Consider the following 26,254-nt stretch of genomic DNA (forward strand, 5'->3'; position numbering starts at 1 on the left):
GGAAGACATTCAACATTGATCTCTGGCTGCCACACACCCACATATAGTATATGCCTATAATCCCAGCATATGGTACATACACCCACACACGCATACATGCATGCACACACGCATGCACAAACAAAAGAATGCCAGCCTATAGCTGGATGTGGTGGTGTTTACCTATAATTTCAGCACTGGAGTGGCAGAAGAAAGAGGTTCAGGAGTTCAAAGTCATCTTTAGCTACAGAAAGCTTGTGGGCAGCATAAAACAAACAAACAAATAAAAGAATGGAATCCCAGTGACCTACTTCCTCCAACTAGGGTTCATCTAAAGGTCCAAAGCATCCTTAAATATTGCATGCCCTGAGAAACAAATATTCAAAACACACAAGGCTGTGGGGGGCATTTCTGATTAAAACCATGAATATGTACATATGTGTAGATATTGGCCAAGAATCTTGATTTCAGGCAGCAGAAACCAACCCTGGGGTCATTGAAGCAGAAAAAGAATTCAGTACAAGATTTTTTTCCCTAGTTCACAGTTCCTAGAAGGGCCCAAGTTTTAGACAGTTCAAACAAGGATGTCCCAATCCAGTCATGCCATAGCCATTCCCCACAAGTCACCAGTATGCACTGGAATGAAGTTTGCTCAGGTCCCTTTCGGTGTCACTGGCTTCAGGTTAACAGCCTGACATGGCAGTGTCTGACTGACCCATCCTGGATCACATGCTATGCTTGACAAAGCACAGAGGTCGGAAAGGCAAGTCTTGGGTTTTCAGCACCTAGGGAGGGAGGAGCATATGGTTTACAAGGGAGGGGCCACCCAGGATGGCAAAATGTTTCAGAGGCTTTGATGTGTAGACTAACAAATGTTCACTGCACTCTGTGCCTTTTCTATGCTTTCTCAGGGAGTTTTCCTTGACCAACTCAATCCCCCGGAGTCAGTGGTCTGGCCATGCTAATTGGCTTGACCGGGGTGCTTACTTAATCAAAGGGGGTATCCCTCTCAGAAGGTTGTTTGTGTTGTCAAACTGGAGTCACTCTGCCCGTACCTGAAGCTAGACTGCTTGCAAGCAAGGCTACCACAAAGGGTAGCAGGGCCATCAGCAGCAAACCCTGCCCCTGCCTTTCTGGTGAGGTTTATTTTGAGCAAGGCTGTCATCATAGTCAATCCAGATCTAACAAGGGTAGCATTTACTGTTTAAATACATAGGTTTGTATTTATGGGTTCCCCCCCCCCCAACACACACACTTTGTTGTCTTTGGGCATTGGCTCCAGGGCTTTGTGCATGCTAGGTAAGCATTCTCTCACTGAGCTGCATCAACTCCATGTTTATTTTTGTTAATTGGTGGCTTTGCTCAATGCAGGCTGTTCTGAATTTTGCCTGGCTTTTGTTCAGTTTTTCCATTTGGAAATGTCTTAGACACCGTTTCATGTAGGTGAATCTAGATCAGAGACAACCTTTCCAATAGTGCATATGGCACCAACAATTAGGAAATGTAATATCATTCCATCTTTTTCTTTTTCTAGACAAGGTTTCTTTGTCCTAGTTGTCCTGAAACTTGCTCTGTCTCTGCCTCAGTCTCAGGGAGCTGCCTGCCTCTGCCATTTAATGGTGAACGACCATGCCTGGCCATTTAACCTTTTATTTAAAGAGGCACAGCTGGCTTATTTCTAGTATTCTGCTAATATACATTAAATATATATTAATACATTATATTAAATATATAATTATATATAGTTATATACAGATACATAATGTATATAAACATAATTATATAATAATATAAACATTATACAATATAATATATAATTATATGTAATAGTTTAATTGTATATTGAACTTTAACTATATTAAGTATACTTTAACTATATTAAGTATATAATTATATATTATAATACATACACACATGTACTATATATAGATACACATATGTGCACACACACGCGCACGCACACACGTGTGTGCACATGTGCGCGCACGAGCGTGTATGTGTGTGTGTGTGTGTGTGTGTGTGTGTGTATTAAAGTTGGATTGTCCAGGTGTGGTGGAGTGCACCTGTAATCACTCAGGACAAGGCAGGAGAATCTTGAGTTCCAGGACCAGCTTGGGCTCTATAGTGAGACCCTTTTTGAAACACAACACCAGCAAATCTTGCACTAAGCAATGTTTATGGCTGCTGTCAGTGTCCTCAAAGGGACATAGGCCACATTTGGCCACACACAAAGCAAATAAGTAAATGAATGAATGAATAAATAAAAAATAAATGTGTTTTAAAAAGCATTGATCACATTTTAAAATGGTGCAGGATGCCACAGCCTGTAACCCTTAGAGCAATTGCCACCCGAGGCCTGAAGGAGGAGAGGTAAGGCATTTAGAAAACTCTGCAAAAGAGCAAAGAAGGGAGCCACTTGATAGAGCTGTGGGTTGAGGCTTGAGGGTCCACAGTCCATCGCACTTCAGCAGGAGTTTCCTCCAAAAGTAACAAACACAAACTCCTTTGTCTCCCAGACTCAGGATGTACTCTTCTTCAGAACCCAGCAGGAAGCCAGAGTCTAGGCTGATGGTTTCCCCCTCTCTCCCCCTAGTCTCAACAACCTCCCAACAGAGGGCTGCCTTGCTGCTCAGCATGTGGTCCATGGGGCAGAGCAGGCACCAGCTGGAAGCCTGCTAGCAGTACAACATCTTGGGCCCATGCCAGCTCTACTAAACCAGAATCTGCATGTCTACACAGTCCCCCGGTAGTTCAGACACATATTAAAGTTCAAAGGGCAAAGGCCAGCATCTCTTATGTCAGGGTATCTACAGTCTTACTATTTATTTTTTATGACCTGTCTTCCAGAACTTTTTTTTTTTCAATTGTTCCCACTGTGTTGGTTTGAGTCTTCTAAAAAGTCAAATGTCTAAATATGTATTCATTTGTTTCACTTCTGGGGAAATGCCTCCAAAGAATAAGAAGGGAGTGGAGTAGAAAGGCAAAGAGCTGCAGATGTGGACAGAGAGACAAGGTGCTTCAGCCCTCAGCCTAGCTCTATTAGGGGAGAGTCAGCCAGGTCTACCAGGAGTCCCAGTTAGTATTCCCACCACAGGGATGTGGATGTGGGGGGGGGGGACTAGGAACACCATCAAGCCTGGGCAGGTGCAGCAGCTGAAGCTGTCAGTCTCTGCTTCCTGATAGGCTGGAGTCACACTTGACATGGATGCTGGGAACCAAACTTAAGTTCTCCCAAGAGCAGCAAGTGATCTCAACCACTGAGCAGCCTCTCCAGCCCCATTGCCTCCTTTGAGAGCTTTTGGCTTATTTTTGGTGGCTAAATTCCTAGCTGTGGACTCACAGAATCAAAAGAATAATAACACTAATGTTGAAATAAATGTTGCCTAAAAGCTGCCCAAAGCTTACACCAATCCTCCCCAGGTATGCAAGGGCATGCTTATTTACAGCCTCATCAACAATAGATACCGTAGAAACCTTTTTAAAAAATCACTGCCCTTTGACAGGTGAAAAATTAGGTGCTAAAAAGTTTAATTTGCCTGCATGTTGGGCAAAAAGATTGAGTTTCTCTTTTGTCTTTCTTAAACTCTATCCTTTGAGGGGAAGAATTGCCTATTCAAATCCTTTGACCCTTTTTATTTCTGTTTGTTCTGTGTATTTCTCTTTTGATTCACATACTGGGTAAATGTCACCTGAAGAAACCTTTTCCTGATTTGTGTTACTTTGAACCCTTATACAATATACACTTTTGTTGTTGTTGTTGTTGTTATGTCTGGTTATGGTTTTTTTTTTTTTTTTTTTTTTTTTTTTAAGACAGGGTTTCTCTGTGTAGACCTGGCTGTCCTGGAACCCTCTTTGTAAACCAGGCTGGCCTTGAACTCAGTGAGATCCACCTGCCTCTGTCTCCTAAGTGCTGGCTTTAAAGGTGTGTGCCACCATGCCTGGCCTTCTATTCTTTAAAGAGTTTTTTGCATCTATTTGTTTTGTGTGGATGGATGTGTGGGCACTTATGTATCAGAGCACGTGTGTTGAAGTCAGATGACAGCATGTAGGAGGGTTCTCTCTTCCACCCATGTGGGTCTTGAGGACAGAGTTTAGATCCACAGGACTGACAGTAAGTGTGGTTACCTGCTGAGCCATTTTGCTGGCTTCTCTTCTGCTCTCAATTTCTCTTTCCCTCTCCATCTTCTCTATTTCTGCCTCGTGTCTCTATTTCTTTTCGAAACTCTTTCCCCATTCCCCTCCTCCTCCTTTCTTCCTCCCCTTCTTCTCCCATGCATTTTACCCCTAGGAGGCAGTTTCCTTTCTCTGTCTTTGCAAGGTTACCATTAGGATGAGGAAGAACAATATGAAAAGTCAAGCCCAGCCCTTTACAGCCCGCACTGAGAGCCAATAACCATCTGCTTTTTTCTATCAAGTATCTGGGCTCCAAACCTCCCCCACAAGCCTCTGCAAAGAAGCATTTCAATTTGGCAGTCAATCCAAGCCCTTACCAATTAATCATTATCTGTTTTCTAATCTAACCGCAGATCTTAACTGTCTGGAGACTAGCCCAAAGGTGGGGCTCTTGGCTATCCTATAGCACCTTCCTGCACAGCTAAAGCCTTGGTACCTGGAGGCAGCAGGGGGCCCTGAGCACCTGTAAGTTGTCCTTTGCAGGGTTCACCTAAGCCCTACACCCTCTTTGATCCTGGGGAGACTTCCTTCTCAGGCTTTCTCCCAGAGCTTGCAAGTTGTTGGAGACCATTTTCTCACACCGTGTCTGAACCTGGACCAGTTTGGTGATTTCTGGACTTGCGATCCCCATGGAAATAGTTGATAAAGAGCTTTGGTCACAAATCAAGACACTTTCAAATACATTGGTGTGCACATCAGTTAGGTGGTTTACAGTACAGTGTGAAAACCACAGCTGTAGGCCTCAGATGATGACAGTCTTCTTATACATTCTGAAAGGATTTACCTAACATTCACAAGGATTTGAGGTCACACACAGAAATGGGCAATGCATGGATACTTAGGAGACTAAGGTAGCCCAAGATAATTAGGCTTTGGACCTGCAGCATTCCAGCTCTCTATAATCGCTGAAGTTCTTCAGTCATCTGTGTAGAAGAGCCAATGGCAGTGCAGATTCTTTCCAGGAACTTCAGTTAACAATCTTGTGACAAAGCTTTGGGAGTCTGGGAGTTAGGCAGACAGATAGGGAGAGGGACCACGACTAGGTAGTGAAGGTGGTAACTTTCCAAGGTGGCCACCTTCTTTCTCATCCTCTTGATTTGAGACAAAAGCCTGGCAGCTTAAAACAGAGGCCTTGTAGGCATTCATCTCCCACAGGCAGGGCCCCTGTTGATGTTCAGATGCAACAAGTTCAAGGACTGCTCAGGACGTGTCACATAGCAGTTCTGAGCCACTCAACCATCCTAGCTTTCTTCAAACTGACCAAAACTAAAATGGTGGAGAAAAAAGTCTTCAGAGGCTTTCAAACCCCCAGCTCTGGAGAAGCAACTGGAGTTTTGGCTTTCAAAGTCCCTGTTCTGCTTTGCAGGGGGTCTTTTTCTATGAGTGCCTGCTGCATGTGTGTGTTTCCTCACCCCTAATAAACTCTTTTCTTCCATTGCTGATTCTGTGTGTGTGTGTGTGTGTGTGTGTGTGTGAGAGAGAGAGAGAGAGAGAGAGAGAGAGAACATGTGTGTGAGCAAGTGTGTGTGTGAGCATGTGGTGAGCATGTGTGTTTGTGTGTGTGTGTGTGTGTGTGTGTGTGTGTGTGTGTGTGTGTATGATTTCTCTACTGCCACCTGTTGTTCCTGAGACTCCCCCTGCCTTTTAATTCCTTAACTGGCAGAAAATACGGACCCATGGACCCCTAGGCGGTATCAGCTTCTCCTTCTGACCTAGCTTAGGCAGGTATTAATTCCAAAGATGGGAGGAGAAAGACCACTGACCAGATCATCAAGGTCAAATTAATTAAATCAAGAAATGAGAGCAAGCTCTTTATTTGTGTAGACAGGCTGCCTCCCTTAAGCGGGGTTCAGGAGGTCAGCATTGGACACAGGGAAGATAAGAGCTTTTATAGCTCAGGAATATAGGGTTACCAGATGGGGGGATTTGGTGAGCAAACTATGAGGGGTTACAGCAGCAGAGCATAAGCATAGCAAGTTAGTCCCCCCTGAAACAAAGATGATTGCAAGGTGGGCATACCAGGTAGTCACAGGTGGTCATTTTAAAACAAAGGTAGGGTTGTAAGATGGTTATGAGCAAAGTTTTTAAAGACAAAATCGCCATTCCTGGAACAGGCAGTACAGAACCATTTTTGCGAAGGTTATAGGTGGAGCATAGCCTGATCCTTGAGAAACAGAGTTTTAATCATAAACAGGAACAAACCAGTTAGTCTTCACTATCAGATGGCTCTTCAGCCTAGCATGGAGGCTGGCTGGTTCTTCAAAGCCTCTTCTGAGTGTGTTTTTCAATCCCTGTCCTCAGGGTGGAAGAGGCAGGTGGGCTGACACATTGCTCAAGCTGGCCTCAAACTCATGTTCATCTTCACTCAGCCTCCCAAGTGCTAAGGCTTCAAGGATGTACAGACACCCCACAGTGGGCATCATGTCCCCCACTGGACAACTGTTGGAAGCTGTCTTTGTGGGGCTGTAATCGGAACCAACCCAGTGTCCCCGAGTTCATACCTGAGTGTATGTGTGGGTGTGGATGAGGGAAATGCTACCTATAGACGATAAAGAAAAGACAGAGACAGGAATAAATCAGGAAGGCAGATCAGTCAATACTGAAATGCCACGAGTTTATTTTTCACCACTCTTATATACCTTAACCAAAAAGGGGAACATGGTGTCATGTATATGGAATGGACAGACTTTTCTTCCTCACTTATTCTAAAGTTCAGTAACCATGCTTAGATTCAACTTCTTGTTTCCTAGCCTTGAGGGTCAGGAGTAGCCATACCTCAGACCATTTCTGTTGTTATTTAGAATAAGACAGCCAAACACCCTACTGTAGCCACACTTTTGACCTTTAGGTCTTATGACTTGCTGAGAATAGTTTTGAACTCTCTATCCTTGTGCCAAGATTGAGTGCAGCCATCTTTATGGACGCCGACAATCAACACACTGTTCTGGGAACACTCCCTGCTTTGTCTCTTTGTCTCCTCCAAAGTTAGATGACTTAAGCCAGTACTAGGACAGTGTCCAATAGGTAATCCCCAGGCTAACCTGAGAAGCACCCTGCCAAGAATCTGCATAGAGTGCTGATGTAGTCACATGGGCCCAAGTCCCCAACAAGACTTTCTCGGTATTTACTGCAAACGTGTTCACAAGCCCGAATTCTTCCTCTGTCCGTTTGAGATGTGTATTTATCTCCTGCAACTTAGTAGAGTTTTCTCCACTAACAGAAAGCCAAATGTTCAAAATATTATCATTAAGATGGATGTGGTGGCTCATAGCTGTAATCCCAGCACTCAGGAAGCTGAGGCTGGAGGATTGTACATTCAAGGCAAACCTATGTTACATAGACACAAAATACACACACACATCCCTCCCTCCCTCCCTCTCTCTCTCCCCCCTCTTTCTCTTACACACACACACACACACACACACACACACACACACACACACACCACACACAGAGAGCTGGGGGAGGGGGCAATCATGATTAGAGAGTATGGGCTCTGTCTCTGCCTCTAGGAAGATGGAAGGTTTCACCATCACATCAGCCCTTTGCAATGTGCTTCTACTGAGTCCCACCTCGCCCTATTTCATCTCCCTTTAAACACACTCTGTACAAAACAGTTAGGTCCAGTTCACACCAGCCCCTCCTGCTGCTAGGGCACACACTCTAGTGACACCTGTAGTGATATCTTGTTTATACACTAACAAATAAAGCTTGCCTGAAGCTCAGAGGGCAGAGCTAGCCACTAGTTAACCATAGAGGTCTGGAGGTCTGTACAGACAAACAGGAAGTGATACAGCTGGGTGGAGAGAGGAAGTGATAAGGCAGGAGAAGACAGGAACTCACTCTTTTTGGCTGGAACGTAGAGTAGGTAAGGTGGCTGTGGTTTTGCTCCTTCACCTCTCTGATCTCTCAGCATTTTCCCCTATATCTGACTCTGGGCTTTTATTATTAAGTTCTATTAGAACTTATGTTACATATTGGTGCCCAACTTAAAGGCATGAATTCACGCAAAAGCCCCTTGCCTGTAGCTTTGCAGCCACCAGCACAGGCTGGAACTCCATGTCACCACCCTGCCCACCAGGTTTTCTTTTTGTTTTTTCCCCCCAAGCATCTGAGTGCAATGGGGGGGTTTTCTTGTTGTAGCCTCTCTAAAATAGTCTCCAGCTGCCACCCAAACTCTAGAAGCACCTGGGCTCCAAAGCCAAAGGACTTACCCCGCCCTAGACCAGCTGACTCTGCCCTCAGGCAGCTTCTTCCCACAATTCCATGTGTGTTCATTCAGACAGCCGGCTCCCACCCAACCATGGGTTGCTGCTTTCCCTAGACCCCCTCTCCTCAGGCTGCCGCTCTCAGCTCACAGCTATGTGCTAGCAGCTGCATCTGTCCTCAGTCAGGCTGTACATGTCTGCTCTCTGTGACCAGATGTGCTATGAAGCTTTAAGCTCCACCATCTTCCTCAGCACATTTTGTGAGACAATTGGGAATCCTTTAAAAAAAGGAATTCCTTTAAAAAGAGAGAGATTTTCCCACATTAAAAAAATGAGAAACACTATTACAATGGAGGGATTAGGTTTCTGTAGGATAATACACTGGGCAGTTTGACAATGAAACAATTAAATGAGAGGATGACTAATTTATTGGGAGTTATGTAATGTCAATTGTCACTTTTTTTATTTTATTTTATTTTATTTTTGAGACAGGGTTTTTCTATGGCTTTGGAGCCTGTCCTGGAACTAACTCTGTAGACCAGGCTCGCTTTGAACTCACAGACATCTGCCTGCCTCTGCCTCCTGGTGCTGGAATTAAAGGTGTGCAACACGAAAGCCCAGCATCACTTTTTATCATTTTTGTTTGATCACTAAAAATGTTGGTTAATATGAGTGCTAGGATACGTTTTAGAAAAATTTAATAAAACAGATCATAGAGATATTCAGACCCAGACAGAGGAATTTAATGGAGAACCAATTTCAGTGTTGCATTATAAGGTTAGAGAGGAACAGTCTAAGGTTCTCAAACAACCAACTTAATTTATCCAATCATCTTACAGGAACAACTGCCAAATGACAGCTATCCCCAAGGCTGTGCAAGAGTTAAATGGACTCCTATGGAAACATTAACTTTAAGGAGATCCAATGAAGTGATAGTCTCATGTGGCATGCATTCTCCTTTTGTAAAGCAGATGTTAAACTCATGGTCAGCTTGTAATAGAATTATCTCTAGAGACCGGAGACAATTGGTTAATTCTGTTTTAGAGCCTTGCCCTCAATTACAATGTAGGACCTGGTGGAAAGGTGAGGCTAAGACCACTGAATAACAAAGTAGACCAACTTCTCCTAAGACCAACTTCTTGGAGAGTGAGTTTATGCTGATGCGCAAAGACAATCACACCCTGTATTTATGCTGCATAGTAGCTTTGAATGCTCGGGACAGAACTGGAGAAATAGAGAAGTAGAGTAATTTACTAATGTTATACCAGGACCAAAGGAAGCCTTCACAGACATCATACAAAGACAGACTTCAGCAGTAAATAACAATACCAGACTCAGGAGCTAGACAAATAATAAGTGAACCTCTGACTTGAAAATGCTAATGAACAATGCAAAAGGATAACACCCTTGGAGGAATGGGTCCAAGATAGTCAATATTGAATCTCATGTTGATGTATGGATAGGGGAGGTGATTTCCAGAGGCTTGAAGAAAAATGAAATACCAAGTGTTTCAATTGTGACAAACATGGTCACCTAAAAAGGGATTGTAGGCAGGGCATTCCTGGAAACAATCAAACAGAATGCCCCTCCCTTATGGGTTATGCAGAAGGTGTGGCAAAGACAGGCACTGGAAAAATGAATATAGGGCAACAAGGGACAGTCAAAGTAACCATTTGCTGTCGGGAAACACCTTGAGGAGCCTCTGGCAGGGCCCCATGCCAAATTCAGTTCGGTCATTTCCTGTAATGGAGGAGGAAAATCCCTTCCCAGACAATTAAAAAACTTAATGCCTATTATAAAACAACAACATACTGCTCTGGATAATAGAAAAGCTATAGAAGAGAGAAACATAAAGCAAATATTTTGGCAAACTTCTAAAATTGAATAAGGACCAAAATTGAAAATACAAATGAATGACATTGTAATTGAAGGCCTTGTAGACACAGGTGTGGATGTCACCAGAATCTTGATATCCAAATTGGGTTCTTTAGGAGATAAATGTTCAGCTTTTAGGGGTTGGAACTTTATATCAGGTAAAACAGAGTGAAAGATGGGTCAAATGTACAGGGTCAGAAGGATAGAAAGGAAAATTAAAGCCATATGTGTATAACATACCAATGAACCTTTGGGGATATGATTTGTTACATACTCAGATTAACATTCCTCCAATCTCAGAAACAAACTATAAATTAAAGTATGTCTCTGGGAAAAAATATTAGAAGGTATTAAAAAGAACAGTCACCAGCCATTCAGGCTGTATAAGAACAAGGCACAACAGGTGCTGCTCTTTAGAAGGCATTAGCAGCCCTACCTTTAAAATGGTTGATGGGCATACCTGTATGGGTTAAGCAACAACCTTTAACAACAGAGAAACTACAGGCCTTAGAACAGATGGTACAGGAGCAGCTAAATGCTCAACATACTGAAGAATCAACCAGCTCTTGGAATTCTCCTGTATTTGTCACTAAAAAGAAATCTGGAAAATGGAGAATGATAACAGATAACAGAGTTGTTAATAAGGTGATTCAACCAGTGGACTCTACAGTCTGGAATTCCTTTGCCTTCTTTATTACCTAAAGGATGGCCTCTTATGGGTATTGATTTGTGCATTTACAAGAAAAAGACAGGAAAAAATTGCCTTCACGGTTCCTACTTATAATAATTCTCAGCCTGTTAAGAGATATCAATGGAAGGTTCTCCCAACCAAAGAGACTGTTATATAGGCCCACCCTGTGCCAATATTTTGTAAGTCAGCCATTAGAAATAATATTAAGCAATTTTCTCAATCTATAGTTTATTATTATATGATCATGTTTTACTAGCTGACTTAAATGTAGATACTTTAGAAAGAATGTTTGAAGAAGTTTAGAAAAATTTGCCTCATTGGCTGTTATAAATTGTCCCTGAAAAAATACAAAGAGGATATTCTTTTAATTATTTAGGATATAAAATAGGTCTACAGAAAATTAGACTCGAAAGGTGCAAATTAGGAGAGATCGATTGCTGACTCTTAATGACTTTCAAAGACTTCTAGGAGACATTTCCTATTTAAGGCCCACTATTAAAATAGAAGAAAAATTGAACTGAGTAAATTTTTTTCAAAACCTTAGATGGTGATGAGGACTTAAATAGTCCAGGAGAATTATCAGTTGAAGCTGAGAGAGAATTGGTATTAGTGGAAAAGAAATTACAGGATGCATATGTGGATTGTCTGGATCCAGAGCTTGAGTGCATTTTGGTTATTTTACCCTCTAAGCATTCTCCTACAGGAGTATTAATGCAGAGGGAAGATATCTTACAATGGATCTTTTTACTACATAAACCCAGTAAAAAATTAAAAACTTACGTGGAAAAGATCTCTGAGTTGATTCTAAAAGGAAAATTGAGATTTCTTCCATTAGCAGGAATAGACCCAGGAGAAATTGTAGTACTTTTTACTAATGATGACACTGAAAAATTATGGGTAGAAAGTAAACCCTGGCAAAGAGCTTGCAGTAATCTTTTGGGAGAGATTAAAAACAAATATCCTAAAAGCAAGAGAATTCAATTTATAAAGAGAACTAACTGGATCCTTCCTCACATTGTATGGAGAACACCAATATCTAGAGCCTCAAATTCTATACTGATGCAAATAAATCAGGAAAGACAGGTTACAAATTAGAAAATTTAAGAAAAGGGGTTCAAAGTCCTTATGATTCTGTTTGAAAGACAGAATTATGTGCTATTCTCATGGTGTTAATAGATTTTACAGAATCTCTCAGCATAGGTGCTGATTTGTGATATGAAGAAAGAGTTGTTTTGCATATTGAAATTTCTGAATTTATATCAGATGATACATAATTTAGTTTATTATTTATTTAGTTACAAGAAATAATCAGGAGTAGGAATCATCCATATACATAAAATACACATCTCTAGAGTGCCAGAATACCTTTCCATCTGAGCTGACACACTCCAGGGGCCACCCACACATGATACACTGATGTCAGCTCCTTCCTACATGAAGAAGTACGCAAAGCAGGATATGCTATTGTCTCAGACACCAAAGTGGTTGAGGCACAGGCCCTTCCAGCCCAAACCACAAACCAATAGACCAAATTAACAGCTCTTACTGGTGCCTTTCAGATAGTGAAGGGACAGTCCCCAAACCTTTATATAGACTCCAAGTATGCTTTTCACATTCTCTTGTCATGTGCAGCTATTACAAAGGAGCACTGGCTACTAACAACAAAAGGAGGTTCTATAACCGATTCAGATCAAATTATGGCCTTGCTAAGCCTCTCACCTTCCCACAGCTATAGGAATTGTCCACTGCCACTCATACCAAGCAAACGATTCCATTATTTTCAAGGGAAATAACCAAGCTGATGAGGCAGCTAGAGCTTTGGCTCTCAGGACCTAGGTCCCCCTCACATGCCACAAGGTACTCTCATTTTACAACCCACAATTTCATCACCATCTCCCCATATTCAACAAATTTTATCCTATCTGCACCAGATCTTTCACCCTAATAGTCAGGCCCTGTTTCATTTTATTAAAACCTATTTACACCCTACCTCTGAAGATCTATCTAAAGACTATTACTGCTTCTTGTAAAATTTGTCAAACTTCTAACCCTACGTCTGGGCATCCAAGTCTCTGTTTCCCCACTCATCAAGCCAGGGGAATCTCTCCCTGGATCAGACTGGCAGCTTGACTTTACTCACATGTGTACAGTTAGATGTTTCAGATACCTTTTGGTTCCAGTGGATACATTCTCGGGATGGATAGAAGCTTTCCCCACCACTAATAAAAGATCACAGACAGTCTCTGATCTCCTTTTTAGGGAGATCATGCCCCCTTTCAGAGTTTTAACATTCCTTCAATCAGATAATGCCTCTAAATTTACCTTTCAAATTCTGAAAACTTTAACCAGAGCCTTTAACATCCCATGGTGTTTCCATATCTCCCAGCCTTCAGGCAAAGTTGAACAAACTAATCATTCTCTCAAAAATATTCTTATCAAACTCTCCTAAGACCAGATTGGATAAAACTCCTGCCATTGGCTCTCCTGTGACTAAGAGCCCTTCCAAAGAAGCCACTCCTCATCTCCCCTTTTGAGCTCATATATGGATGGCTGATTATGCCTCCTGGACTCATGTCTCAGGCATCACCTCTCCCTGATCACCTTTTTACCCCCTTGTTACAATATCTTCACATTCTTCCTTGGAACTTCACCCACCATCATCTGCTTCAGCCCCATCCTAATCCCTTTCCCTCTCCAATCAACATAGGAGTCTTCTTAGTCCTCCTCTCTCCTCCAGGTCACAATCCCCCTCTTCTTTCTCCAAAATGGACAGGCCCTTTTAGGGTCATCCTTACCACCCCAACTGCTGCTAAGCTCAAGGGGTTCCCTCACTGGATTCATCTTTCTCATATCAAACCTTTTATATCATCAGCTCAAGATAATCCTTCTCACATTTCATCCCAACTGGACCCTGTTCTCTTAAGTTTCAGAAGATACCAGGGTGGACCAGCCTGCCTCTGGTCTCAGAAGAATGAGGCCTTACACATCTACCAAGACCCAAGGCCACCCTATTGGGTCATGCCTTTTCTTCTACTCCCCTTGCTCTCCCCCACCAGCAGTGAACTCTATATATGGAGATTTGAGGTTCAGGAAACCTATACCCAGTGGTCCAACCAGACCACTCACATAGTAGGGGCCAAGGACTGCCCACTATCTGGTTGCAAAAAGGAGGTACTTATTCCTATAACACCTAAATCCATTTCTGAAACATCTGCTCCCTATGCTTGTTTTCTCTATGATCAGACTAGAGATTACTCTCAACGCTGGCCAGAAACTTATGGAGGTTGCCCTTATTGGTCCTGTGAGAGACACAATGCATATTCAGGGAACTCACTCTACTTTTTATGTAGAATGAGGAACTTTTTCTATTCTGATTAAAGACCATGGCAACAGGGGTCATTGGTAAACTTTACTATAGCAATTAGTATAGTCGCCCATCAGGCACACTCAAAATACAGAGGGTACACACGCCACTCTCTCAAACCCTAAGAATAGACATGGTAGAAGAAGTGGATCAAAGATCCTCAAAGGTTCTTTCCTAATATCACCCCTTTTTGTTGATACTGCCAGTGTTTGGTGACAAAGTGCCCAATGCCCTCTTAGCTTAAAAACAACTCCCAACAGGCCAGTAAGAGCCTGTGGCTTTTCTAAAAAAAAGGAGGAGGGTAGAAATTATATTTGAGGAGATTACCTCCCATCCTCCTCAAACTCTGAGATAGTCCCCAGGCAGAATTGTCTAATCCAGTGGTCCTCAACCTTGCTAATGCTGTGACCCTTCAATACAGTTCCTCATGTTATAGTGACCCTTAACCATAAAATTATTTTTGTTAGTTCATAACTGTATTTTTGCTACTGTTATGAATAGTAATGTAAACATCTGTGTTTTCTAATGGTCTTAGGTGACCTCTGTGAAAGGGTCACTTGACCCCTCAAAGGGGTCACAACCCACAAGTTGAGAACCACTGGTGTAATCATTGTCTTCTCAAGCCCTTGCAGGCTTTGTAGGAAACTTGCCAGGCTACTGGTGGGGCTGTGCAGGGAATCCTGCCCTCTCCCACCTCAGGATCCACCCATCAGTTCCAGCCAGGAGACTTGGTTTAGATGAAGAATATCTGCCTGGACTCTGGAACCTGTCTGGAAAGGACTCTACCCAGTCATCCTCACCACCCCAACTGCTGTCAAAGTAGCTGGTGCCATCCCTTGGGGGAAAAACATTTATGAGAACAGAAGAACTGTCACTTTGGCCTCAAACCCCTTAGAAGAGATAAGACTTAACTAGAGTTTACTAACCCAGGAATTAACCCAGGACACACATTCCCATCAGCTCCAAACCTAGTCATGGGAATTTAGAAAAATTGGGGATGGGAAACTCTGTCTTTTGGATGGGTCTCTGCTTTCTTATATCACTTCCAGGGAGGGGTGGAACAATATGGATCTAGGGGGGAGAGATGGGGGGGGTCAGTAAATCATGTTGTGGGAAGACTGGCTAGTAAAAGGCCCTGGGGACCACAATTTTATGAATGCCTTGTCAATGGTAAGTCATCCTGTCAAGGACAAGGGACCTGCATTGTGTCTTTAAATTACTGGCTTGCTTGTACTAATGGTTTGAGTTAATGTGCCCCCCTCTGACTCACTGGAAGCTCATACCACACACTCTATGTTGGTCTATATAGTTCCCAGGTATATGCCCAGAATGGAGAAAAAGAGGAGAGCTTAAACTGGTGTTGACTCAATGTGGATGAAGATTAAATGGTCTCAGGTCTGGTCCCTGATCCTAGTAGGGGAACCAAAACTTTGGGGGACTCAGTTCCCAGACAGACTTAGACCTAGGAGGACATTTGGATTATTCTATTCCCAGGCTGGAGAGCCAAGTTGATCTAGGAGAGGAAGTCCTACAGAACTGACGGAGGCCACAGGGAAGACTTTACAGAGACTTAGGAGAAACATGCTGTTCCTACACCTACCAATCAGTGCTAACTAGGGAAAACCTTGCCATGGTCATGGAAAAACTCAATGAAAGGAAAGAAAGGAGACAGTATCAGAAGGTATCAGGATCTGTGTCAGTCTGTTTACCTGGTTTTTGAGACTGACCACCTTACTGTCAGCATTGGCCATCCTCAACTGCATGACCAACTAAGCTACTGGTCCTTAGGGCCAACCATGCCTCCCTAGAACAGGATGAATTGTGGTTTGATTTATGCCCATAGAACCAGTGGGGAATGTGTCTGAGTGGTCAGTCCTGGTGGGCTCCCCATAGCAAAAGTAATACAAAAATTTAATATTGGACATGGTAGTACAAATCTGTAAGCCTAGCCCTTGAGGCTGTGGAGCTTATGGGCCAAACCAGCCTAGCTAATTGGTGATTTTCAGATTCAATGAGATATTATGACTCTCAAACTACAGCAGAGAGCAACTGAGAAAGAAAGAAACACAGTCTCTGTCTCTCAAATATGGAGGGATTTGGGCATGAGTCCTCATCCTTCCTGGCATCCATTCACTGAAATTGGTTCCTTTCTTGTTTCTCCACCACTCCTCCCTTGCTTGGGACCTTTTGGTGTGAGGGGTCAGGACCTGGTATGTAGGAACTCCCATGAGGTAGACCTCTGGTGACACCTGGCCACAGCTGAGGCTTGAGAGCTGGAGTGACTGCAGGGCTAAGAGAAGGGAGGAGCCATGTCTGCAACAGCTGCTCCACATGCTTTCCTGGTGCCTATACATCTGGGGTCACTGGCTGCAGGGTGGAGCCTCAGTCTCTCTTAGCTGTGCAGTTGAATGCACAGTCATAAAGTAGACGATGCTTCCTTGCCTCTAATCATTAGCCGCAAACCTGCAAAGCTTAGCTTCTCCCATGTTCTATTGACTGAAGTAGTGAGGAGTCTGCTGCCCCAAAAAGAAAGTCATCACGAACTGGAAGCTCTTTTTCCTAAGTCACCACTCTGTCAGTGTGCCAGATTTGGGGAAGTCCATTACAGCTGTCTCAGTGGCAACTTGATGTATCTGCATGGGACGGATAGCAGAGATGTAGAGTGACCCGATGGAGCTGGACATTCACTGCTCCACCACTTAAGTGAGGCCTGGAGAAGACAGTCGGGACTGCCTCACCATTCTCACAGATGACTTACCTCATGATTCAAGGTAGTGGTTGGAACTCCAGTCCTTGCAGCCTCTTCCAGCAGGAAGAAAGAACACTAAGACTCCTTTCAGAACACCGCAGGTGTGGGGAGGTATAAGTATGACTAGCCTGTCTTACCGCTAAGTGTGTGAGTGGATATATGGATCCCTGCATGAACTCTTTCAAATGCTACCAGTGGTGTGTTCAGAAAGCAATAAAGAGATTCCTGTTGAAGAGCAGGGTCTTTGTCAGGGCCTTCACACAGAGAAGCCTGAGAGTATCGTTGAAGATGGGTTGCTCACATCAGGAAGGCTCATCAGGTAAGGGGTGAAGACAGATAGCCCTGGGTTTGCTGAGCTTAGGTGGGGAAATCTGTTTCCATTGTTGGCCTTTTCATCTCCATGTCATAGAGAGACACCACCAGTGCGGCTTTCAGGGGCTTTCTCCTCTTTGCACCCCGCCTGCAGGAACTCAATGTGCAAAACCTGAACAATTTCTTGGAGTTGAGGTGACACTTGCTCTAGAATCAGCCCTGACTATATCTTGCCTGTAAATAATGATAATTATTTATAATCATATTAATAGAGTGACTATATTTCAGTCAGGGTGGCATGGGTTGCCTGGCTTCCTGGAACTTGCTGTGTAGACCAGACTATCCTAAAACTCACAGGGAAGGCACTTGCCTTTGCCTCCCAAATTCTGGGGATGAAGGCGTGCACCACCATGCAGAGCAAAGTTGGGATTTTGTTAAAAATGGAAAGAAAGACACTCAAGGAAACAATAAAAGTATTCTTGGGGACATGGGTGTGGATTTATCAAAGCAAATTTGGAGTTTATCAAAGGATATTTTGGGTATGTATTTTAAGCATGGGGCTTAAGAGCAAGAGAGCACCCAGGGAAAGAATAAGACATATTGTCAATCATGGGTGTGGGCTCATCAAAGGAGATTCACAATTAATTGTCCTGGGCATATATGCCATTTTGATGTCCCTGCCCTCCCCCTTTTTTCTATTCATGAGACTGTAGGGTAGGATGATTCCAGAGTCACGTAGGGTGGAATAAACATCTGGTGGATGACACAGACAAGGATGCCCCCCAAGGTTGTTTTAGTGACAGAGTGTGGCAGAAAGGAGAGAAAAAAGAGGAAACTTTCTGGCTGGAAAGGTGGGGGGAACCTACATTAGGAGTTTAAGAAGAGGAGGGGTGTTTTGCACTGTGGGGAAGAGGGGGAGGAGTGAAGAGGGCGTGAGGGGGGTGGAGGAAAGGCATTTTTGGTACCTTCATGGGGTGGGTGAGACATGTGCCTTAGCCCTTTGACATGTGAGGTCTCTAAGTCCAAAGTGCCTGCAATTCTTCTCCAGTCCCAATACCTTGCAGGGAGTTTGCCTTACAAATTCAGATAGGCTGTTTTCTTCCCCCTATAGCAAGCATCAGAGAACCCAGGATGAACTGTGAGGACTGGCTGCCAGGGAGCAGTCTCATCTCTGGGACTGGCAGGAAGCCTGCCACAGAATTAGAGACCTACTGGTTGGAGCCCACTAGTTTCTGAAAGACTGCAGGGAAATATGATCCATTGGCTCCAAGCTCAACCCTAGCACTGATAAAGTGAGACCAGGGAGTCACTAGGGTGGCCTAATGGGTTTAAGACATGTCCTTTCTCTGTAAACAAAGTCCTAGAAAATTGCAGATTTACAGCTGGGCGAGAGAAAGGCCTTAAGCGGTGTCAACTGTGCTGGAATATAGGCTTCTCTGCTGGAGGGGCTTGAACTGGATTCCTGGATAAGGGGTTTGTCTTAGTTACTTTTCTATTGCTGTGGCAAGACATCATGACAACTTACAAAAGAAAGTGTTTAGTTGGGTGGTGGTGGTACACGCTGTAGGCAGTTTTTTTGTTAGGATCTCCAGTTAGCTCTGTCCCACCAGCCAGCTCCCTCAGGCTTGTTACTAACTAGCTCTTACAACTTTAATTAACCCATATTTCTATCTATGTTCTACTACGTGGCTTGGTACCTTATCTCAGTACAGCATGTTCACCTCCCATTTTAAACTTCTTATCTCTTTGTGATAGTTTGAAAGTAATTGGTTCCCATAATCTCATAGGAAGTGACATTATTAGGAGGTGTGGCGTTGTTGGAGTTGGTAGGGCCTTGTTGGAGAAAGTGTGTCACTGTGGTGGTAGGGTTTGAGGTTTCTATGCTCAGGGTACCACCCAGTGTCTCAGCCAACTTCCTGTTGCCTCCAAGATGTAGGACTCTCAGGTACTTCCTCAGCATCATGTCTGCTTACATGCCACCATGCTCCCCACCATGGTGATTATGGGCTGAACCTCTGAAACTATAAGCCACCACCTCAATTATAAGTTTCTATTTATAAGAGTTGCCATGGTCATGGTGTCTCTTCACCCCAAGATAAAAGTTGGTACCAGGGACTGGGGTATTAGGATAGATCTGACCATGTTTTTGTTTGGAGTAATATGGACCTTGGGAGTTGGGATTAGGAAAGCAGTGGAATGCTTTAAGTGCTGCTTAATGGGCCACACATACTAGTAAGAACATGGAAGAGAGTGGTGCTGAGTGTAACTTTATAAACTGTTGGGATCAAGAGCTTTCAAAGGAGAAGATGTTAGTATGTGGCCTAGAGACTGGTCTTGTGATATTTTGGTGAAAAATGTGTCTGCTTTTTGCCCTTGTTTGAAGAGTTACCAGGAAGTGGAATAGAGCTAATATTCAAGGAGATTAATGGATTAAGAAATTGAGTAAAGGGAGTGGTGGTCAATACAACAGGTGTGGGCATGACTGGATATCTCACTACAGCTGACTTTGTTTATCTCCATTGTCCTGTATTGTCTGTGATCATGAAAATGGCTAAATTGCAGCATATAAAAATATTTTTAAAAAGAACATTGCTAGCCTGGCATTGGTGGGACACGCCTTTAATCCCAGCACTCAGGAGGCAGAGATAGGAGGATCTCTGTGAGTTTGAGGCCAGCCTGGTCTACAAAGCTAAAAAAGAACACTGCTGCTCCACCATCATTAGCAGAATACACCCAGACGTTTCATAAGATTCTGGAAACCTTATATAGTAATTATTTTAGTTACTGTTCTCATAGTTGTAAACCTTGGACAGTAAACATTTTAGCTGCTTTTCTCATAGTCGTGAACAAGCAGCTTATGGGAAAAAGGGTTTATTCTGATTCACAATTTAGAAGATCATCGTGTATCATGGTGGGGGGCTGACAATAGCATGTGAGTTGGTGGGTCCCATTGCACCCTCAGGCAGGCAGCAGGGAGATGAATACATGTGCTCATGCAGCTTCTCCTTCATACCTTTTTACTCAGTCTGGGACCGCAACCCACAGGGTGCAGCCACCCACGTTCAGGGTAGGTTTTCCCTCCTCACTCAAAGCTCTCTGGAAATATTCTCACAGACACGTTCAGAAGTGTGTCTCTTAGGCGATTCTAAACATGGTCAAGATGACAATGAAGGTGACCCATCGCAGTAATGAATAGCATATGTGCTATATTTTCATGTCTATTATTTATTATAAAGTTAATTATAAATTTAATTTATGAATACATTAAGACTAACAATAAATAATAAAAAAGCAGATCAATTATATGAATGTATGTTAAATAAGCATGGTCTCTTTCAAAATATTTTATTTCATTGTATAACAATCTTTTCTTTTTTTTTTTCTGAATCTAATTGAGTACTGAAGTGTGGGACACACTTCATGATTTCTCTTCGACCTGCAGCATCACTACTCTGCACTTGAAGCTGTCATTAAGTACCAAGGTGACTTACTGTTAGTGTCAGCACTCAGTACCATAGTTATTGATCTAGTAAACCAACAGATACCAAGTGAGTTATGTGTGAGTAGCAGATACAGCGTGGACTCTCTAGACAGTAAGGCGATTCATGTTCCTAGCAGGACTCAGAAGGGTCTACAATTTGAAAATTATGAATTTTTATTTCTGGCTGGAAATTCCATTTAATATTTCAAAACTGTAGATGACTTCAGGTAACTGAAGCCACAAGGGAAAAAGCTGGGAGTTTTGGGGTACTATATTCAAGAGTTGCATTGACAGTAGCAGTAGTTACTCATGGATGGCCACATGGCCAGACCTAGCTGCAAAAGAAGCTGGAAAATCAACTCATTAGTCTTTTCAGAGAAACAAATAATCAACATTAGCAATTAAAGGTTCTGCAGGACATGATGTCACATACAAGTAATCATAACTCTGGAGGCTGAGGCAGGAAGACCTCAAGTCTGAGACCAACTTTGGTCAAAGAGTGAAACTATGCCTTGTATTATTAAGGCTCTATTGCTGGGGGAAGAGAAGATGGCTCTGGCCATCTATCACACCTCACTTTATCCTCCTTCCTGTTGTACCCACACATGGTGCCTGGTGCCTTGTTGTATTACCAGTTCTCAAGGAGGGCACTGCTTTCTAACCAGGAAGTTCCAAGTATCTTGCAGTAAATATCAACATTCTGGTTTCAGGAACTTGCCCAGGCGGGTGACTTGCTTATCAGCTTCCTGCTTTTTATTTATTTATTTATTTACTTATTTATTTTTATTTTCAGTTTTTTTAAGACATGGTTTCTCTGTATAGCTTTGGAGGCTGTCCTGGAACTGGCTTTTGTAGACCCGGCTGGTCTCGAACTCACAGAGTAAGTGCTGGGATTAAAGACATGTGCCACCACGGCCTATCACTGCTTGGTCTTCTTGATGTGTTTGTGTACATATATACATATACATACAGACAGACAGATACACACACACACCCACTCACACACACATATACACATATACATATTTTCCTCCTTGAGTCAAGGGCTCATATGTAGCTCAGGCTGTCCCCTCACACTCACTATACAACCAAGAACAACTTGATCCTCTTGACTCAGCTTCCCAACTGCATGGATTCTAGGCATGCTTTACCTCTCTTGGCTGCTTGTCATGTTTTGGAAGCAAGTCTTCCTGCCCTTGCCCAGGCTTCATCCTCCTCAAACATCTCCCACCGAATTAAAATCATTATCTAAAACTGAGTATGCCCTTTGGAGCCAGCTAGTAGCTAAGCACTGGTTGTCTCCATCTCAAGCTCTAGCTTTTCTTGTTGTTTGCTTTGCTTTGACATGGCGTCTCATGATATACTTATGCTCCCAGTCTGGCCTGGAACTTGTGATCCTCCTGCTTCAGCCTCCTGAGTGCTGGATTCTCAAGCATACACTCAAGTCAATGCAGCTCAGAACACCTGACCCCCACCTCAGTTCTTTCTGTCATAAGGGCAGATGTGAATAAGACACAGATTCGAGTATCAGGTGCCATGGCAAGGTGGTGGCACTAAGTGCCAGATTGTGTTTACCTGGGTGAACCTGAGCCATGCTACTCTTGCCTTGGAGAAGGAACTCTGCTTCTCTACCACAGATGTCTGATGCCCAGCATTTCAGTTCCATTCTCCCTGATGGTCCCACCGCATGGATTTCAGATACACCAACCAGCCTTCACCGCATTCTGTCATTCCTTATGGTGAATGACTTAGTCTCCTCTCTCCCTGGTTCTGTTTCTCCAGTAGCACCCTAACACAAAGGAGTAGTGCTGTCATGAAATACAGCTGCCTAAAATTCAGCTCCTTAAAGTGTGGCATAACTAAATTGGGGATCAAGAAAAATTTAATAATAGTAAAAAGCTTTTGAATATGCAAAGACCAAAATCAATTCAAAATCAAGTGTAAGGAATCCCAAAGTGTTTCTGGCAGCCCCTGTTATAACAAGGTCTGCACCGCAGCTCTCCTTTCTGAACACACAGCATGTGTGTTTTGCACTTTTAGCTGTACATAATCTGCAATGCCTGTGACCACTGCCTGGACCACCTCAACTCAGATTTGAGACCACTGTATGATGTGAACTGCAGTGTTGTGTTTTTGTTTTTGCTTTAAAAACTGAACATACAGTTTTCACTCTTACAGAAATAAGGATTTGATTATGGAAAACAGAGTATTTTACTGTTTTCACCATTGAAATGTTAAGTGGATTTGTTGTGTTAGGTTATTTGATTTAAAAAACAGCTGTTTGACATAGGAAAAAATCATTAAGTAAAATTTGGCTTGGGGGACTCATAGCACTTGCAGAGGTCTAGAGTTAGGTTCCCAACACCTTCATGGTACAGTTCACAACCACCTGCAACTCTAGCTCCAGGGGATATGGTGCTTTTTTCTGGCTTCTGCTCACAGCCCTGCATATGTGGTATACATTCATACAGACACAGTCACAGACACACTCAAAATGAACATGAATTCTTAAAAAATTGGGAGATTTTACTTTAGCTGGATAGTGGTAGTGCACACCTTTAATTCCATCACTTGGGAGGCAGAGGCAGGCAGATCTCTGTGAGTTCAAGGACAGCCTGGCCTATAAAGTGAGTCCAGGACAGCTAGAGCTACACAGAGACCCTGTCTCAAAAACAAAAACAGAAAACATTGGGAGATTTTATTTTCCTTTTTATACACATGAGTGTGTGTTTGTGTGTGGAGGGTATGTGCGCTTGCACACTTGTGTGCATACAGTGCCTGAGGAGGCCAGAACATGGTGTCAGATCCCCAGGAACTGGAGTTACAGATGGTGGTGAGCTGGGAATTGAACCGGAGCCCTCTGGAAGAGCAACCTGTGCTCTTAATGGCTGAGCCATCTCTCCAGCCCCAACATAAATCTTTAAAAACAATTTTGGCTTGGGATTGGGACAGAGTTCCAAAAAAAATGGTTCGAAGTATAGTTCTGCTACTTATCACCATATATTTATGATGCAAAATGGTGTTCTCAGCATTGATTATAAAATGAAAATATCAATCAACTCTGGAAAATCTTGAAGATGCTGTGTCCTGTAGTATCAAATATTTAGCTACAACTTAAGCATGGAAACACTTTCTTCTTTGATAAATAGTAAATTACATGTATTCAAAAGGATTGTTTTAAAATGAGTTTCTTTATTACTCACCATGAGTAAATATTTGATTTGTGTACTGGCTTTATATACCTATACACCCAGGTTTCACAAGATCTTCTCTGGTGAAAACTGGTCATTAGTGGCAAAAAAAAAAAAAAAAAAAAAAAAAAAACCTGAAGGCAGCCAGCAGTGGTCAAGCCTGGACTCCCTCATCCCCCACAGGTAAAGGTAGAAGGTGCAGTTTGTGTAAATCACTGAGGATATTTTTATTCCTAAAAGTTAGAAGCCAGTCTGGGATACATGGCAAGTTCAGAGTCAGTCAGGAGTGAGACCATATTTCAGAAAAATTCCGGGGGTTGCGGGGGGCCGGGGAGGGGCGGTTTGCACTATTTAGCTAGGTTTGGTGCCACAGACCTGAGCTCCCAGCACTCAGGAGTGGAGGCTGGAGGAACAGGACTTGGAGGCCAGCCTAGGTTACTTGAGACTCTGGCTCCAATACATCAACAAAATAGTTCCAACACCCTATTGGTATCCTCTCTTCTTTTTGTTACATTTAAAAACATTTTTACACGTATGTAAATATGTCTGGAGGAGTATGACAAGTGCCATATATCACCTGTGGAGATCAGGACTTGAGGAAATTCTCCTGCTGTGTGTGTTGTGGGGATGGATGAAACTCTGTCCTTCAAGCTTGGAAGCAGGGGTCCTGCAGCTCCCTCCATTTCCTAAAAAGGAAGCCTTACCCAAGACCCAGGCCACATCACAGGAAAGAATGGAATGGGAGTTTGGGCCCAATGCAGTGTAGGTGCCCCTGAAGCTAAGACTAAGAAACCATTTGACAAAACATGGGACTTAAGGGAAAGTTTGCTATTGCATGCCTCACTGAGTTCGAGACTTTGTAGCTGCAGCCTCCCACCTCCACCTCTCTGCAAACACATCATGAACACGGAGTAGCTAAGGTTAGTGACCCTCCATCTGTGGCAGTGCTAGGGTCATGAGAGTTCAAGGAACTGCCCCTCACAGCACCCGGAGCAGTGTGCTCAGGATGCGCTTATGCCGAGAGGTCGCCAAACTTAGCATTCATCCAAGTGGGTACCGGCAGGTGGGCGCGGAAGGCTGCAGCCAGGAAGGAGGCGGAGCGCAGGTGGGGCGGGCCGGGGGCAGGGCGAGTGAGGTTCCGGGATCCGGGTCCGGCCTCGGCCGAGGCCGCGGGACTCAGCGGGCGCTGCTAGCGGGTGCATGTTGGGGCGTGCGGTCCGGAGGCGCTGCCCGAGGGGGCTGCGGCGCGACCGGGGAGGCGCTGCTGGCGTTGCTGGCGCTGGCTGGGCTGGGTGCGGTGCTGCGGGCTCGAAGCGGTTCTGGGACGGTGGAGACCCAGGCCACGGTGCACCAATTGCCCCCGCGCCTCCTCGCCAGGGGCGTCGCGAGCCAGTGTTGACCAGGCCGCCACTGGCCGCCAATGCGCTGGGCGCGCAGGGGGAGGCGGTGCGGCTGCAGCTGCAGGGCGGAGCTGCGTCTGCGGGAGGAGAGCGTGAAACTGCACCAAATCAACATCTACCTGAGCGACCGCATCTCACTGCACCGACGCCTCCCGGAGCGCTGGAACCCTCTGTGAGTGGTTGCGGAACACGGGCGCGTGGGATGCTGCATCCTCCTCGGGAGGAGGCGGTACCGGAGGGGCTATCCAGGGGGCGGGGAGGCGGGAAAGTTTAAAAAAAAAATCAAAACGAACCCAAGAACGTCTCAGAAATTGAAGAGCTGGTAACTGGGTGGTCTCTTGAATCCGACGCCTCAAAATTGTCATTCCGTCCCGAAAGGTTGAGATTCGAGTTAAGCAGACAGGCGGAGAGACCCCCTAGTCCGCGCCTGTGGTGCTGTTAGGACTGTGCAGGTGTGGCTGTGACTCGAGAGCGGGCGACTAGCACAGGGCTGGCTCCATTCATTGGTGTGGGTGTGCGCAGCCCGGGGACAGAGCCAAATCATCGAGATACCTATCCAATGGCTGTCTGTGTCCGGAGGCGGAACCGCCTTCCTCTCTCTGGCTGTTTAATTTCTGGTTTGGGGTGAAGGACGGTGGGAAGGAGAGGTTGGTGGAAAGGGCGCCTTTGGCTGCAGTCCAGCCCAGCTCACTCTTGTAGGTGGTGTAGGGCTGAGCCTGTGTAGTTGGAGCCGGAGCCTAGTTCCTGTTGGAGCTGCTGGCTTTTCAGCAGGTGAGGTATAAGGAAATAAACAGGCACAACAGCTGCTGTCGCCTTTCATCCTGGCCCGCC

Source organism: Phodopus roborovskii, unplaced genomic scaffold, assembly GCF_943737965.1.
Source record: "Phodopus roborovskii unplaced genomic scaffold, PHOROB, whole genome shotgun sequence".
NCBI lineage: Eukaryota > Metazoa > Chordata > Mammalia > Rodentia > Cricetidae > Phodopus > Phodopus roborovskii.